The sequence below is a fragment of the Schistocerca nitens genome, chromosome 5 (genome assembly GCF_023898315.1).
Source record: "Schistocerca nitens isolate TAMUIC-IGC-003100 chromosome 5, iqSchNite1.1, whole genome shotgun sequence".
NCBI classification, from domain to species: Eukaryota; Metazoa; Arthropoda; class Insecta; order Orthoptera; family Acrididae; genus Schistocerca; species Schistocerca nitens.
Genome location: NC_064618.1, coordinates 443,688,395 through 443,702,968, shown reverse-complemented (window position 1 = coordinate 443,702,968; position 14,574 = coordinate 443,688,395). Strand labels below are relative to the sequence as shown.

The following is a 14,574-nucleotide window of genomic DNA, read 5'->3' as shown; positions in this document are numbered from 1 at the left end:
GGGTCGACGAGCAGATGCACAAAACTATAGGTCTATATCTCTGACACCAATCTGTTGTAGAATTTTAGAACATGTTTTTTGCTCGCGTATCATGTCATTTCTGAAAACCCAGAATGTACTCTGTAGGAATCAATATGGATTACGGAAACAGCGATCGTGTGAGATCCAACTCGCTTTATTTGTTCATGAGACCCAGAAAATATTAGATACAGGCTCCCACGTAGATGCAATATTCCTTGACTTCCGGAAGGCATTCGATAGAGTTCCGCACTGTCGCCTGATAAACAAAGTAAGAGTCCGCCCCCGGTAGCTGAGTGGTCAGCGTGACAGACTGTCAATCCAAAGGGCCCGGGTTCGATTCCCGGCTGGGTCGGAGATTTTCTCCACTCAGGGACTGGGTGTCGTGTTGTCCTAATCATCATCATTTCATCCCCATCGACGCGCAAGTCGCCGAAGTGGCGTCAAATCGAAAGACTTGCACCAGGTGAACGGTCTACCCGACGGAAGGCCCTCGTCACACGACATTTCATTTCAACAAAGTAAGAGCCTACGGAATATCAGACCAGCTGTGTGGCTGGAGTGAAGAGTTTTTAGCAAACAGAACAGAGCATGTTGTTCACAATGGAGAGACGTCTACAGACGTTAAAGTAACCTCTGGCGTGCCACAGGGGAGTGTTATGGGACAATTGCTTTTCACAATATATATAAATGACCTAGTAGATAGTGTCGGAAGTGCCATGCGGCTTTTCGCGGATGATGCTGTAGTATACAGAGAAGTTGCAGCATTAGAAAATCGCAGCGAAATGCAGGAAGATCTGCAGCCGATAGGCACTTGGTTCAGGGAGTGGCAACTGACCCTTAACATAGACAAATGTAATGTATTGCGAATACATAGAAAGAAGGATCATTTATTGTATGATTATATGATAGCGGAACAAACACTGGTAGCAGTTACTTCTGTAAAATATCTGGGAGTATGCGTACGGAACGATTTGAAGTGGAATGCTCATATAAAATTAATTGTTGGTAAGGCGGGTGCCAGGTTGAGATTCATTGGCAGAGTCCTTAGAAAATGTAGACCATCAACAAAGCAGGTGGCTTACAAAACACTCGTTCGACCTATACTTGAGTATTGCTCATCAGTGTGGGATCAGTACCAGGTCGGGTTGACAGATGAGATAGAGAAGATCCAAAGAAGAGCGACGCGTTTCGTTACAGGGTTATTTGGTAAGCGTGATAGCGTTACGGAGATGTTTAGCAAACTCAAGTTGTAGACTCTGCAAGAGAGGCGCTCTGCATCGCTCGCGGTGCAGCTTGCTGTGCCGGCCGGTGTGGCCGAGCGGTTCTAGGCGCTACAGTCTGGAACCGCGCGACCGCTACGGTCGCAGGTTCGAATCCTGCCTCGGGCATGGATGTGTGTGATGTCCTTAGGTTAGTTAGGTTTAAGTAGTTCTAAGTTCTAGGGGACTGATGACGTTAGAAGTTAAGTCCCATAGTGCTCAGAGCCATTTGATTCATTTTTCAAGCAGCTTGGTGTCCAGGTTTCGAGAGGGTGCGTTTCTGGATGAGGTATCGAATATATTGCTTCCCCCTACTTATACCTCTCGAGGCGATCACGAATGTAAAATTGGAGAGATTCGAGCGCGCACGGAGGCTTTCCGGCAGTCGTTCTTCCCGCGAACCATACGCGACTGGAACAGGAAAGGGAGGTAATGGAGGTAATGACAGTGGCACGTAAAGTGCCCTCCGCCACACACCGTTCGGTGGCTTGCGGAGTATAAATGTAGATGTAGATGTACGTTCATTCCAACAAACAAAAGTTTTGAGCACGTCCATCTGGACATTGTCAGACCATTCCTACCATCAGAAAGGTATACCTACTGTCTTACAACCACTGATCATTTCACACGCTGGTTTGTGGTCGACATTACTACTGAAACCGTAGCGACTACATTCTTCTTGGAATGGATCACCCATTTCGGTGTACCACTACGATTTACTACAGACTAAGGAAGGTAATTCGAGTCATACCAGTTCGAAGCATTCGCCGTTCTAACGTGTGTGAAGCGTAATAGAACCATATCTTACCACCCGGCAGCGAATGGCTTAGCTGAGTGAATGCACCGGCAGTTGAAACAGTCTCTTCAGTGCCATGAATCTCAGTGGTGGACAGAGACATGCCCATCGTCCTCCGGGTCTCTATGCGTTGATGAAAGAAGATCTGAAGGTACACGACTTGTATATGGCCAGCCAGTACGATTCCCTGGAGAGTTCTCCAACAACATCAGGCAGCTACATCCCACTGCTCCAAAGGATCATCGAACCTGTGGCCTCTTTGTTGTCGACGAAATATGGACATGTAATAATGTTTTTGCATGGCATTACGCAGTGCCACTAATGATGGACCTTATTGCGTTGTCAGTAGGGACGAAAGACGTTCAAGGTCGACATGACCATCACCATCGACATGCTCAAACCTGCTTCCAGCGCCCACTTTATTGGTACGGATTCATCCACGGACTCACCCATCACGGTCCAGACAGACGTACCAGCCGCTCTACCGGCCCCCTCAGATAAGCCGCAACGGACGTCACGGGTTACCTATGATGACTCAGCAACAGCCTGCACAAGACCCATTGTCACTCGGTATCGACGACACATCCGATTCACCAAGAAATATCGGTGACATTAAAGGGGGAAGTGGTGAAGTGCAGCCTTAAGTGAAGTGTGGTGCTATGTGTGCAAGTGATTACTCCATGCAGTGATTATCTTTCACACATTTTCTCTTTGATTTATGTTTACTATCTGTTTTTAATTATTCTGTTAATTTAGATTCTCTGTCTGATAAATACTGAATGAATTACGGAATAGTTTTCGGACGTTGCAATAAAGTGAATTTATTAAAACGGAACAAAACTGAAGAATCACAAATGTGGTGTCATTAGGATTCCATACCTCAGTTGGTAAAAACGGAGTGCTTACACGATCAGTTAGATCCGTTGACCTAGTATGTTTGGTAAGGAGCAAGATTTCACAGTACGAATAAAAAAGTCCGAAATCTGTTTATTTGTAGCTATTACACCTTTCGTTTGTCGTACGACTGTCCGCCCGTCGGTCTGTCAAGAATCATTTTTCTCATGGACCAGTAGACATTTAAAGTTGAATTTATGTCACAAACTCAGGTCTGTGGTTCCCTGGTGGTTTAAAACATTTACGCTTCTAAGACAACGCCCCCAAATATACGACCATTTATATCACATATTTTAATTCTCGCAAATTCACTTAGTAAAACCTAAATATACCACCCATTGACCTGAAGTCGCGAAATTTGGAAGAAGCGAGGTTTCACTGTACAAGTATTCTGAAAAGATCAGGAAATTGTTAATTTGTAATCATTTCACACAAAAAATATTTCGTTTTCAAACTTAAAATCGAAACATTCGCGATAGTCTTGGATTTCTCACGATCGATATCTTGCCAGTATCTGTGTCGATAACAGAGAAAAATCGACGAGAGTCTCTACTCGCCGGGTCCATGTTATCGATACTGCCAGAGCCGGCGTCTCGAAGATTGCTGCTGGTGCAGTTAGCTTGAACATCGCCGCCAATGAAGAACATCCAGGCCACCGTCAAATGAAGACCGCCAGGACCTGGACACCAAACTCTATTCCTACTTCTGCTTGTAGTTCCGTGCTTCTAGTGAGAGTTTCGTAATGCTACTTGGTACCGCCCATTACTCAAAGCTGTTGATAGCTCACCGGTAGACATTCAGTATATAGACTCACACGCAGTGTCAGGCATCTGCTTAATGCTAGCCATCGCCGTTACAAGTTGTTAAAAGTGTAGCAGTTCTTCCGAATAAGTTGAGTGCAATATATTTATTCACACTGCACTTGCGTCAACTAATCTTTTGCTTTCCAGGCCAGATTCCTACAGCGACGGATCTTTTGGCCTCCTTCCACCAATTTGTCATTAGCAACGAGGGTATATCGGTTGCCGAAACTCAACACATCTGACGACGAACTCTGTCGAATCTACAACGCCACATCATTTTTCTCTCTTTGTCAGCTATTTCGTTATCGTTTTGTGGACATTTTTGTTTTGCTTTTACCATTCGTGCTTACGGATATTTTTGGTTCAGACCTGTGCTTGCTCCTTTTGTTCAGTTTAATTGTTTGTGCTGCCACGTACTGATTTAGCTTTAGTATTGTTGCTTTGCTATGGCTGACTAGCACCGCAAGCCCTACACATTCCGGCCTGACAAATAGTGGTGCCACAATTGCAGGCACATTTGGCACCGACGTTTGATCTATCACAGCTTATTCAGTTACAGATGCTACACATGACGCAGCTTACTGGTAAGGAACCCCTTGAGTGCGATGTCGCAATTTCAGTCTTGAGTAAGGCTCATTGACAGTATTATGTTAACAATTGTAACAGGAAAAGTATTTGCTGCTAATGACTCACAATGTACATCAGGAGGGCAACAGAAAATCAGTGTTCTGGAGGTGCAGAAATCAATCTTCTAAGGGATGCGTATATTACACTTCACAATACGGACATCGTCGAGATTCAAGTGGTTCAAATGGCTCTGAGCACTATGCGACTTAACTTCGGAGGTCATCAGTCGCCTAGAACTTAGAACTAATTAAACCTAACTAACCTAAGGACATCACACACATCCATGCCCGAGGCAGGATTCGAACCTGCGACCGTAGCGGTCGCTCGGTTCCAGACTGTAGCGCCTAGAACCATACGGCCACTCCGGCTGGCCGTCGACATTCAAGAAATGTTCAAAACAAACCATTAACTTGTTCCATGACCACCGAATGAAAAATGGCGCTCCACATAGGTTCGCACCATCAAGATCGAAGGCGAACTCCTCGGGTGTTACAAACCGTGCACCGCCTTCAGCTAGGTATCCACTCTTAAAAAATGCATATAGAATCATACTGGTGTAGCGGGGTGATGAGAACTGATGGAATATGGTGACACGCAACCGAATGAGAAACGGTCTGGCGTGGAGCTTATCGTGAAACTGGTTATCCTTTAAGGTGTAGCTGCAGATAGCGCAATAATATGTTTTATAGGTACCGAAAAAACAAACATACAGAAGCTGAATTTGTCCATTGGTTCAAGGTGGTATAAAATGCAATGTCACACACTTTCCAGGAGAGAAGTGATATGACGGGGTGTGATTTTTATACGCAAACCAGGAATCAAGCAAAAGCAAGTTATTTTGACCAGCTATTGGCCAAAAGCAGTACTCGTAACATAGCTGTAGTTCTCTTACGCCCATTTTCCCACTATTGCTGTGACGTAAATATTCCCTATTGCCCTTGCTAGATTACGCACACAAGAAAGTCGCAGGGGACAGAGCACCTCTAACTTCTCGCAGCAAAATATCTTACGTGTTCCACTTCTGTAGCACTGTTGCAACTTACGCAACCATGCACTGCTTCTCTTGAAATCACTGTAATCTACGTTTTGCGCAATTTCGTGTGCATAACGTAATACGGCAGTAAGACGCACGTCCTTTGTGTCGAGACTCCTTGGAACGCGTAAACACCAGTTTTTGTAACAAGTGCGCCTTGTCCTCTCTTCACTGTCCGTAGTTTTTCATGTGCAGTAAACGTTAATACTATTGCGACTTCCAGAATGTGACGAGATGAGAGGAAACGGAGATGCCATCCAAAAACGCGAAGAACTTTAAGTACTCAGTTATTTACGTGAAAAATAAGACGTGAACTGTTTTATAATCTACAAATATCGCATATCAAAACAAAACTGTTACATTCTAGATTCCACTGAAGATACCTTAAAGTTAACTGCGGGACCCCTGGAAGAAATAAAATACATTGCAGCAAGAAAATGTAGCTTTTATTTACAAAACGAAAAATGTTGCGAACTTATTCGAAGTCTGTTCCTAATGTTTTTTTTTTTTTTTTTATTACGCTGTGGATGATGTTCCATGTATGTAATTATGTTTAGTACCCACTCCAAGGACAACAATTGTCCTTTACTACATTTCACTGGAGAGGGAATTTGTGGCTTCCTGTCCGACAAGAATGATGAACTACATGGCTCGACAGCTGTTTCAATGTCACTTTCACTTGCTAAGCACATATCGTCTTCATTGTACTCCTCATTTACATTGTCCTCACAGTCGAGCATATACAACACCACACATTCCACTGACTCGTCCTGCAGAAACGCTAATATTTCATCAGCCACTTCTTTCTCACTCTGCGAAATTCCTTGGGTTCCTTTCTGATTAAATGTCAGCTCAGGCAACTGTTGTCGCAGATATAATGCAACGTCTGCGTTGTTTGCCGTTGCCACTGGCCTGCTCTGTATCAACACGACTAGCACTGTAGCACTGCTGAGTTACTCTTCGACTAAGCAGTTCAACTGCGCTCCGGAGCCCCATGCTGTGCTCACCACTGGATACTTGCAGTTCCGCCCCCTGTTGCCGTTGGCAGCCAACATTATGATTGCGTGCCGTTGGCAGCCAACATTATGATTGCGTGCTAGAAAATATGTGGGACGCCGAATGCCGTAAACGTCATTGGCCCTTTGCGACCTCGCATTTAAGATGATCCTTGCAGATGGGCAGATGGCAGCCAATGAGACTCGCAGTCAGATACCAACAACAACGATAGCGACACAGCTTACGCAGCCATCATTAGAGCCTCCGTTCCGCCCATTTGAAGAAGACAAAGAGGACTGGGTTGAGTCCTTGGCTCAGTTTGAAGCGCATCTATCTGCACACCAAGGACCAAGTACTGTCAAACAGTCTTTTTTCTTATCAACGGCCAGTGTGTCAGTCTATCGATTGTGCTCCAAACTGTTCCCCATTTCGCGGCCAGAATTTTGACCTATGAGGGATTAATCAGGCTTTGAATAGATATTATGACGAGGACGTTCAGTTGGCGGCTGGCAGGGTTAAAATTTTCGCATCAAAGAAGCAGTCAGGACAAACTTTCAGAGATTGGGTGACAGATTTTCAAGGATTTAATAGGCCGTGCAAGTTTAAATCTGAGTATGGCAAATATTATAGCGAACTCATGATTCGTGACACCATTACTCAGAACGTGGCTATAACGGAATAAGGGAACAGATTCTCAAGTATCCCGATATTTTGCAAGTTTTTCACTATCAAGACTCTTGTGACAGTGCCTGGGTCAGTTTTCAGTCAGCCAACATCTGTGCTGTAGCGCCAAGCAACAGCATTGTGTGCGATCGCTTCCAAGTCGAGCGCACAACGGTCCACTTGGGTTCAGCGTATGCTGCCACATCCGGCAAGGTACCGGCGTGAAGTTGCCAGCGCCGCTTCTCAGCACACAAGCGTCATTTATGCTCGTCACGAAACGCAGCTTTTTTTTTCATGTAGCAAGACCGGACATGTTAAAGCGGTATGCTTACAGAAGAAGAAGATTCGTTCTCCTAATATAAGCCCACAAAGAACAAACTTTAATGCACATGTTGTGCATTCTGAACCATACAGAGTTACTAGCGTGGATCACAGTTGTGGTAGTTCACAATTCAGGAAATCAATAGCCTCTTCTGCAGTGCAACGCAACTGTCACCTTGTGATAGCTGGCCAAACTATTCAGTTGCAATTAGATACGGATGCCTCAGTTTCTTTGCTCAATCGAAATACTTCGACCTTCCTGGCTAGCCCAAGCTCAAGAAACCACACACTACGCTTACAGCATTTAACGGACAAGACGTACCAGTGTTGATGCAGCCTAGCTGCCGTATACCAGCATTTACAAAACACTGTGACAGTCAGGTTCAGCGTTCACGGAACAGACAAATACATTTGGCCTCGATTTGTATGATTCATTTTGGTTGCATGTGGTAGACAATGTTCTGTCAGTTACTCATTTTGATTAGAAGGGCAGTGTTTTTCAGTTATGTGCTGAATTCAAAGACTTGTCTGCTGATGGCTTAGGTTCAAATGGTTCAAATGGCTCTGAGCACTATGGGACTCAACTGCTGTGGTTATCAGTCCCCTAGAACTTAGAACTACTTAAACCTAACTAACCTAAGGACATCACACACATCCATGCCCGAGGCAGGATTCGAACCTGCGACCGTAGCAGTCCCACGGTTCCGGACTGCGCGCCTAGAACCGCGAGACCACCGCGGCCGGCGATGGCTTAGGCAAAGTTTCTAATTTTGTTGCGCATGTGACCACGAAAGACAATTCACAGCCTCGCTTCTATGGTTCGCACTGTACCACACGCGCTCTGTGAACAGGTTGCTCAGGAACTTTCACAGTCGCAGGACAATGGCTTTATTGCACCCATCACAGTCAGTCATTTGGCATCTCCGTTAGCAATCGTCAAGAGGCCTTCAGCCATACTGCGTATTTGTGCAGACTTTAAGCCAACAGAGAACCCCCAAACAGTGACTCGTTCATTTTTCTTGCCTTGACCTGATGAACTTATGGACTGTTTGGGAGCCGGCCGTTACTTCTCTGAGATTGATTTACGCGACGCCTACCTCCAGATCCCTTTAGATGAACTGTCACAGCAAGTGTTTTTATTAGTACACTCAAGGGACACTTCAAATTTCTTCGTTTGCGTGTCGGTAGTGCACCGCACCAGCAATTTTCCAGCGCTGTTTGGAACAGGTTAACTGTATCTGTGCCTTTGTGTACAAATTATTTAGAAGATAGAGTCTTATCAGGTCGCACAGCAGACAAGCTCCTTAGAAATTTGCGCATCATGTTCCAAGTTTTATCAGAGGCATGTCTTGAATGCAACAGAGGCAAGAGTGTGTTCTTTCAAACTGAGACTGAGTACCCCGGGCACTTAATTCTCAGGGTGTTCAACCCATGCAGTCACACTTGCAGGCCATTCGTGACCTGAAATCTCCAATGAACGTTACTGAATTGCAGTCAGTGCTATGGATGCTGACATATTACATTTACACGTACTTCATTCCAAATGCAGCTCAGGTTGTGGCACCACTGCACAGCCTTCACTGCAAGAATGTATCTTTTGCATGGTCCCAGGAATGTGACATTGCTTTTCGACAGCTCAAAGATACTTTGCTGTGATCGTTGCCTAATTCATTTTGATCTTTCCTACTCTGTACTCTCGGCCATGGATGCCTCTATACAGCGTGTTACAAAAACGTACAGCCAAACTTTCAGGAAACATTCCTCACACACAAATAAAGAAAAGATGTTATGTAGACATGTGTCCGGAAAAGCTTAATTTCCATGTTAGAGCTCATTTTAGTTTCGTCTACCTACGCTCAATGGAGCACGTTATCATGATTTCATACTCTACCTGTGCTGCTAGAACATGTGCCTTTACAAGCGCGACACAACATGTGGTTCATGCACGAGGGAGCTCCTGCACATTTCAGTCGAAGTGTTCGTACGCTTCTCAACAACAGATTCCGTGACCGATGGATTGGTAGAGGCGGACCAATTCCATGTCTACGCAACCCTGGTACCAAATGTAGAGACTCTTCGTGCTCGTATTGTGGACGGCTGTGATACAATACGCCATTCTCCAGGGTTGCATCAGCGCATCAGGGATTCCATTCGACGGAGGGTGGATGCATGTATCCTCGCTAACGGAGAACATTTTGAACATTTCCTGTAACAAAGTGTTTGAAGTCACGCTGGTACGTTCTGTTGCTGTGTGTTTCCATTCCATGATTAATGTGATTTGAAGAGAAGTGATAAAGTGAGCTCTAACATAGAAAGTAAGCATTTCCGGACACATGTCCACATAACATATTTTCTTTCTTTGTATGTGAGGAATGTTTCCTGAAAGTTTGGGCGTACCTTTTTGTAACACCCTGTATACGGCATTGGCACTGTACTCAGACAATTTATGCCTGCACAATTGTGGTTCTGCTGACAGACTAATAGCCTTCACCTGCAAATTGCTTAACAGAGCTCAGAGCAACTATTCACAAACAGAGGAGGAGGCTACTGCCATCACCGACGGAGTGATTAATTTCATCACTATTTGTATGGAAGAAAGTTCTACTTGGTCACTGGTCACAAGCCTTTGCCGTCACTTTTCAACCCGACCAGGCCCATTCTGAACCACACTGCATAGAAACTGCAACGTTGGGCTCTCATCTTATTGCACTTGCAGACACACTTTCATGTCTTCCCTTGGGACTGGATGCAGAATTTGATGCACCCCAAAGCACCTCGTTGCCACATTGACTCACAGGACTCAGTTATGGTTGACCAGTTTCCATTAGAGCACTGAAAGATCCCCCAAGCAATGGCAGCGGATATGGACTTGCAGATTCTGTAGTACTACATTGGTAGTGGTTGGCCTTGCACTCTGAAACAAATTGTTAGTCTGGTGGTTTGCAGATACTTTGCATGTTGGCGTGACTTGTCTGTGCTATAAGGTGTCCTGTTGCTATGTGCCGTATCTAAAAAATCACGTGTGGTGATTCCAAAGGATCTCCAGAGGCATGCTTTTAGTCTGCTTCATCAGGGTCACTGGGCCATAGTCCACACCAAACAACTAGCTCGCCAACAATGCACATGGTTCGGCTTGGACTCGCAAACAGAGCAGATGATGGCTCAGTGCCACACTTGTGCGGAACACCAGGCAGCCACTCCTCAAAGTTTCTCTGATTGGCTGAAGCCTGAAGCGCCTTGGTATCGCTAGATTTGGATTTTTCTGGACTCTACTGGAACACTCGTTGGCTGATTGTCGTTGTTGCATGTAGAAAGTCTCCTTTTGTGGTTCCCATGCACTCTATGACGACACGTTGCACTCTTCAAGCCTTGCAATCCATATTTTACCTTGAGAGTCTACCAGAGTTGCTCGTGACTAACAACAGACCTCACTTTATGTCTGCAGAGTTTGAGGACTTCTCTACATCAGACGGGATCAATCATGTCCAGCACGCCTTTTCATCCACAGTCCTGCGGAGAAGCGGAATGCTTTGTTCACACTTTTAAGCAGCGAATGGGTAAACTACACACCCACCACACGCAGGACCGAGTTTTGCTGCTCTTCTTTTCGTTCTACCACTCCCAGCCTCTCAGCGGCGTATGGCAGGCGAAGTTGCTTCATGGAGCGCCTTGCTCCAGTTGCTGCACCCACCGTAGCAGCTGGTGTCTACTCCATCCTTTCAGGCAATGTGTAAACCTAATGACCACGTTTTTTCCTGATCACACAGCGGTCGGGAACGTTGGGAACAGGGCATTATCGTAAAGTTGCTTAGCAGTTGCATGTTCTGGATGATGCATCCTGCATCCCCTCCAGCTACTTGTGGTCCATTTTGCCAGCACCTGCCCTTGAACTGATGGACCTGGACTCTACACCTCATCCATCGCCAAACGGTCAGTAGATATCTATAGGCAATGGTTTCCTTCATTTTGCAGTGGGCCAGGGGACCGCCACACCACTTCAAGACGGTGTTGCGATCCCACCTCTAGAAATATTGCACCATCGATAGATGCAGGGACGCGCCTTCCATCTCGTGTCTCAGGTGGAATTCCGGGACGGTCGCAAGGCGAATGTCAAGGCACAGACAGGAGCTCGGCACCAGCAACAGCTTCGGCCCATGTCTCCTCATCCCTTCCTGGATCCATGCCTCTCCCTCGCACTCGTTGCAGTAGTCGTCAATACACGACGACGATGAGGAGGTTCGGGGAGAGGAGTGTAATATTGTTAGTTATCGATATTGTCAGAGCCGGCGCGTCGAAGATTCCCGCAGGCACTATGACCGGCGCTTTGAACGTCTCAGGCAATGAAGAACCTCCAGGCTGCCGACCAATGAAGACCGCCAGGGCGGTGTTACAAATCTCAGTCACCTGGACACGACGCTCCACTTCTAGTTCTACTTGTAGTTTTGTGCATCTTGTGAGAGTTCTGTGTTGTTAGTTGCCACCGAAATTACTCCAAGTTATTGATAGTTAGCTCTACTGGCAAACATTCAGTATGAAGAAGCACACTCAGTATTAGGCTTCTGGTTATTTCTAGCCACAGTCTATGAGTTCTTCAAATTAAGTTGAGTAAAATTTATTTATTCAAATTGCATTTGTGTCAACTAATCTTCCGTTTGCCTGTCGAGATTCCTACGGCGAAAGATCCTTTGGCCCCACCCATTTTTCATTAGAAATGAGGGCATAACAGTTGTTGATGCTCAACAAAACAATGTCTACATACATAATTAAGTCTGTATGGAACCCTCAGAATATGAGTCCTACACGCACCTGAGCAATATATTTTTATAGTTGCTGCGCTTCCTATTGTAAAAACTGTGTTGCAAATCGACGTCGTTGCAAAACAAAGTGCCTCTTGCAGCTGGCGAGAAAATACTTAACTGCGCCATGTAAAGATGCACTCATGACAATTGTACACTACAAGACACTGCACTACACTGAGAAGTGTTGGTCTTGCCCTTACAAACATGTCAGAAATACACTCCTGGAAATGGAGAAAAGAACACATTGACACCGGTGTGTCAGACCCACCATACTTGCTCCGGACACTGCGAGAGGGCTGTACAAGCAATAATCACACGCACGGCACAGCGGACACACCAGGAACCGCGGTGTTGGCCGTCGAATGGCGCTAGCTGCGCAGCATTTGTGCACCGCCGCCGTCAGTGTCAGCCAGTTTGCCGTGGCATACGGAGCTCCATCGCAGTCTTTAACACTGGTAGCATGCCGCGACAGCGTGGACGTGAACCGTATGTGCAGTTGACGGACTTTGAGCGAGGGCGTATAGTGGGCATGCGGGAGGCCGGGTGGACGTACCGCCGAATTGCTCAACACGTGGGGCGTGAGGTCTCCACAGTACATCGATGTTGTCGCCAGTGGTCGGCGGAAGGTGCACGTGCCCGTCGACCTGGGACCGGACCGCAGCGACGCACGGATGCACGCCAAGACCGTGGGATCCTACGCAGTGCCGTAGGGGACCGCACCGCCACTTCCCAGCAAATTAGGGACACTGTTGCTCCTGGGGTATCGTCGAGGACCATTCTCAACCGTCTCCATAAAGCTGGGCTACGGTCCCGCACACCGTTAGGCCGTCTTCCGCTCACGCCCCAACATCGTGCAGCCCGCCTCCAGTGGTGTCGCTACAGGCGTGAATGGGGGGACGAATGGAGACGTGTCGTCTTCAGCGATGAGAGTCGCTTCTGCCTTGGTGCCAATGATGGTCGTATGCGTGTTTGGCGCCGTGCAGGTGAGCGCCACAATCAGGACTGCATACGACCGAGGCACACAGGGCCAACACCCGGCATCATGGTGTGGGGAGCGATCTCCTACACTGGCCGTACACCACTGGTGATCGTCGAGGGGACACTGAATAGTGCACGGTACATCCAAACCGTCATCGAACCCATCGTTCTACCATTCCTAGACCGGCAAGGGAACTTGCTGTTCCAACAGGACAATGCACGTCCGCATGTATCCCGTGCCACCCAACGTGCTCTAGAAGGTGTAAGTCAACTACCCTGGCCAGCAAGATCTCCGGATCTGTCCCCCATTGAGCATGTTTGGGACTGGATGAAGCGTCGTCTCACGCGGTCTGCACGTCCAGCACGAACGCTGGTCCAACTGAGGCGCCAGGTGGAAATGGCATGGCAAGCCGTTCCACAGGACTACATCCAGCATCTCTACGATCGTCTCCATGGGAGAATAGCAGCCTGCATTGCTGCGAAAGGTGGATATACACTGTACTAGTGCCGACATTGTGCATGCTCTGTTGCCTGTGTCTATGTGCCTGTGGTTCTGTCAGTGTGATCATGTGATGTATCTGACCCCAGGAATGTGTCAATAAAGTTTCCCCTTCCTGGGACAATGAATTCACGGTGTTCTTATTTCAATTTCCAGGAGTGTACAATATAAGAAGTCTTCTAAATAAAAAGAAGAGGTACTGCTTTCCCTTCAAGAAACCGATGACAGACATGTAAGTACTGCTAATGTGCTTTGCTTAACTGAACATCACTTGGAAGCAACAGAAATTAATCAGATACATTCAAATAGCTGTATAATTGGTTCTTACTATTGTAGGATCAGCTTAAGACAAGGTGGGGTGGCAATTTACATGCACAGTACTCTTTAAGTTATGTGACTCATTACTGTAGTCCGCTCGTGGTCGTGCGGTAGCGTTCTCGCTTCCCACGCCCGGGTTCCCGGGTTCGATTCCCGGCGGGATCAGGGATTTTCTCTGCCTCGTGATGGCTGGGTGTTGTGTCATGTCCTTAGGTTAGTTAGGTTTAAGTAGTTCTAAGTTCTAGGGGACTGATGACCATAGATGTTAAGTCCCATAGTGCTCAGAGCCATTTGAACCATTACTGTAGTGAAGAGCATTTTGAATGCTGTATTGTGAATTTAGAACTGAAATCTCATCCCTCATAATAATAATAGTTTTCAGAGCACCTGTGGGGAACATTCAAAAGTTCTTTTGTCAGCTAGAATCAGTTCTTGTAAAACTTTATAGAACCTTACAGTATGCCATGACTTTAACTTTAGTGTTCTTTCAAAGATAACAATCATAAATAATTAGAAACATTATTGTCCACGTTCAGCCCACTACCTCTGAGCTCATTCCCAACAAGA

General features: G+C 46.3%; 1 long non-coding RNA gene across 1 annotated transcript in view; it reads left to right on the top strand.

The window, feature by feature from the left end:
* LOC126259169 (uncharacterized) overlaps nucleotides 1-13,924 on the top strand; it is a 32,112-nt gene extending 18,188 nt beyond the window's left edge. Inside the window, exon 3 of the long non-coding RNA XR_007546477.1 lies at nucleotides 13,846-13,924. This is a non-coding gene — a long non-coding RNA (uncharacterized LOC126259169). The remainder of the gene's footprint in view (nucleotides 1-13,845) is intronic.
* Nucleotides 13,925-14,574: the final 650 nt, after the last annotated feature.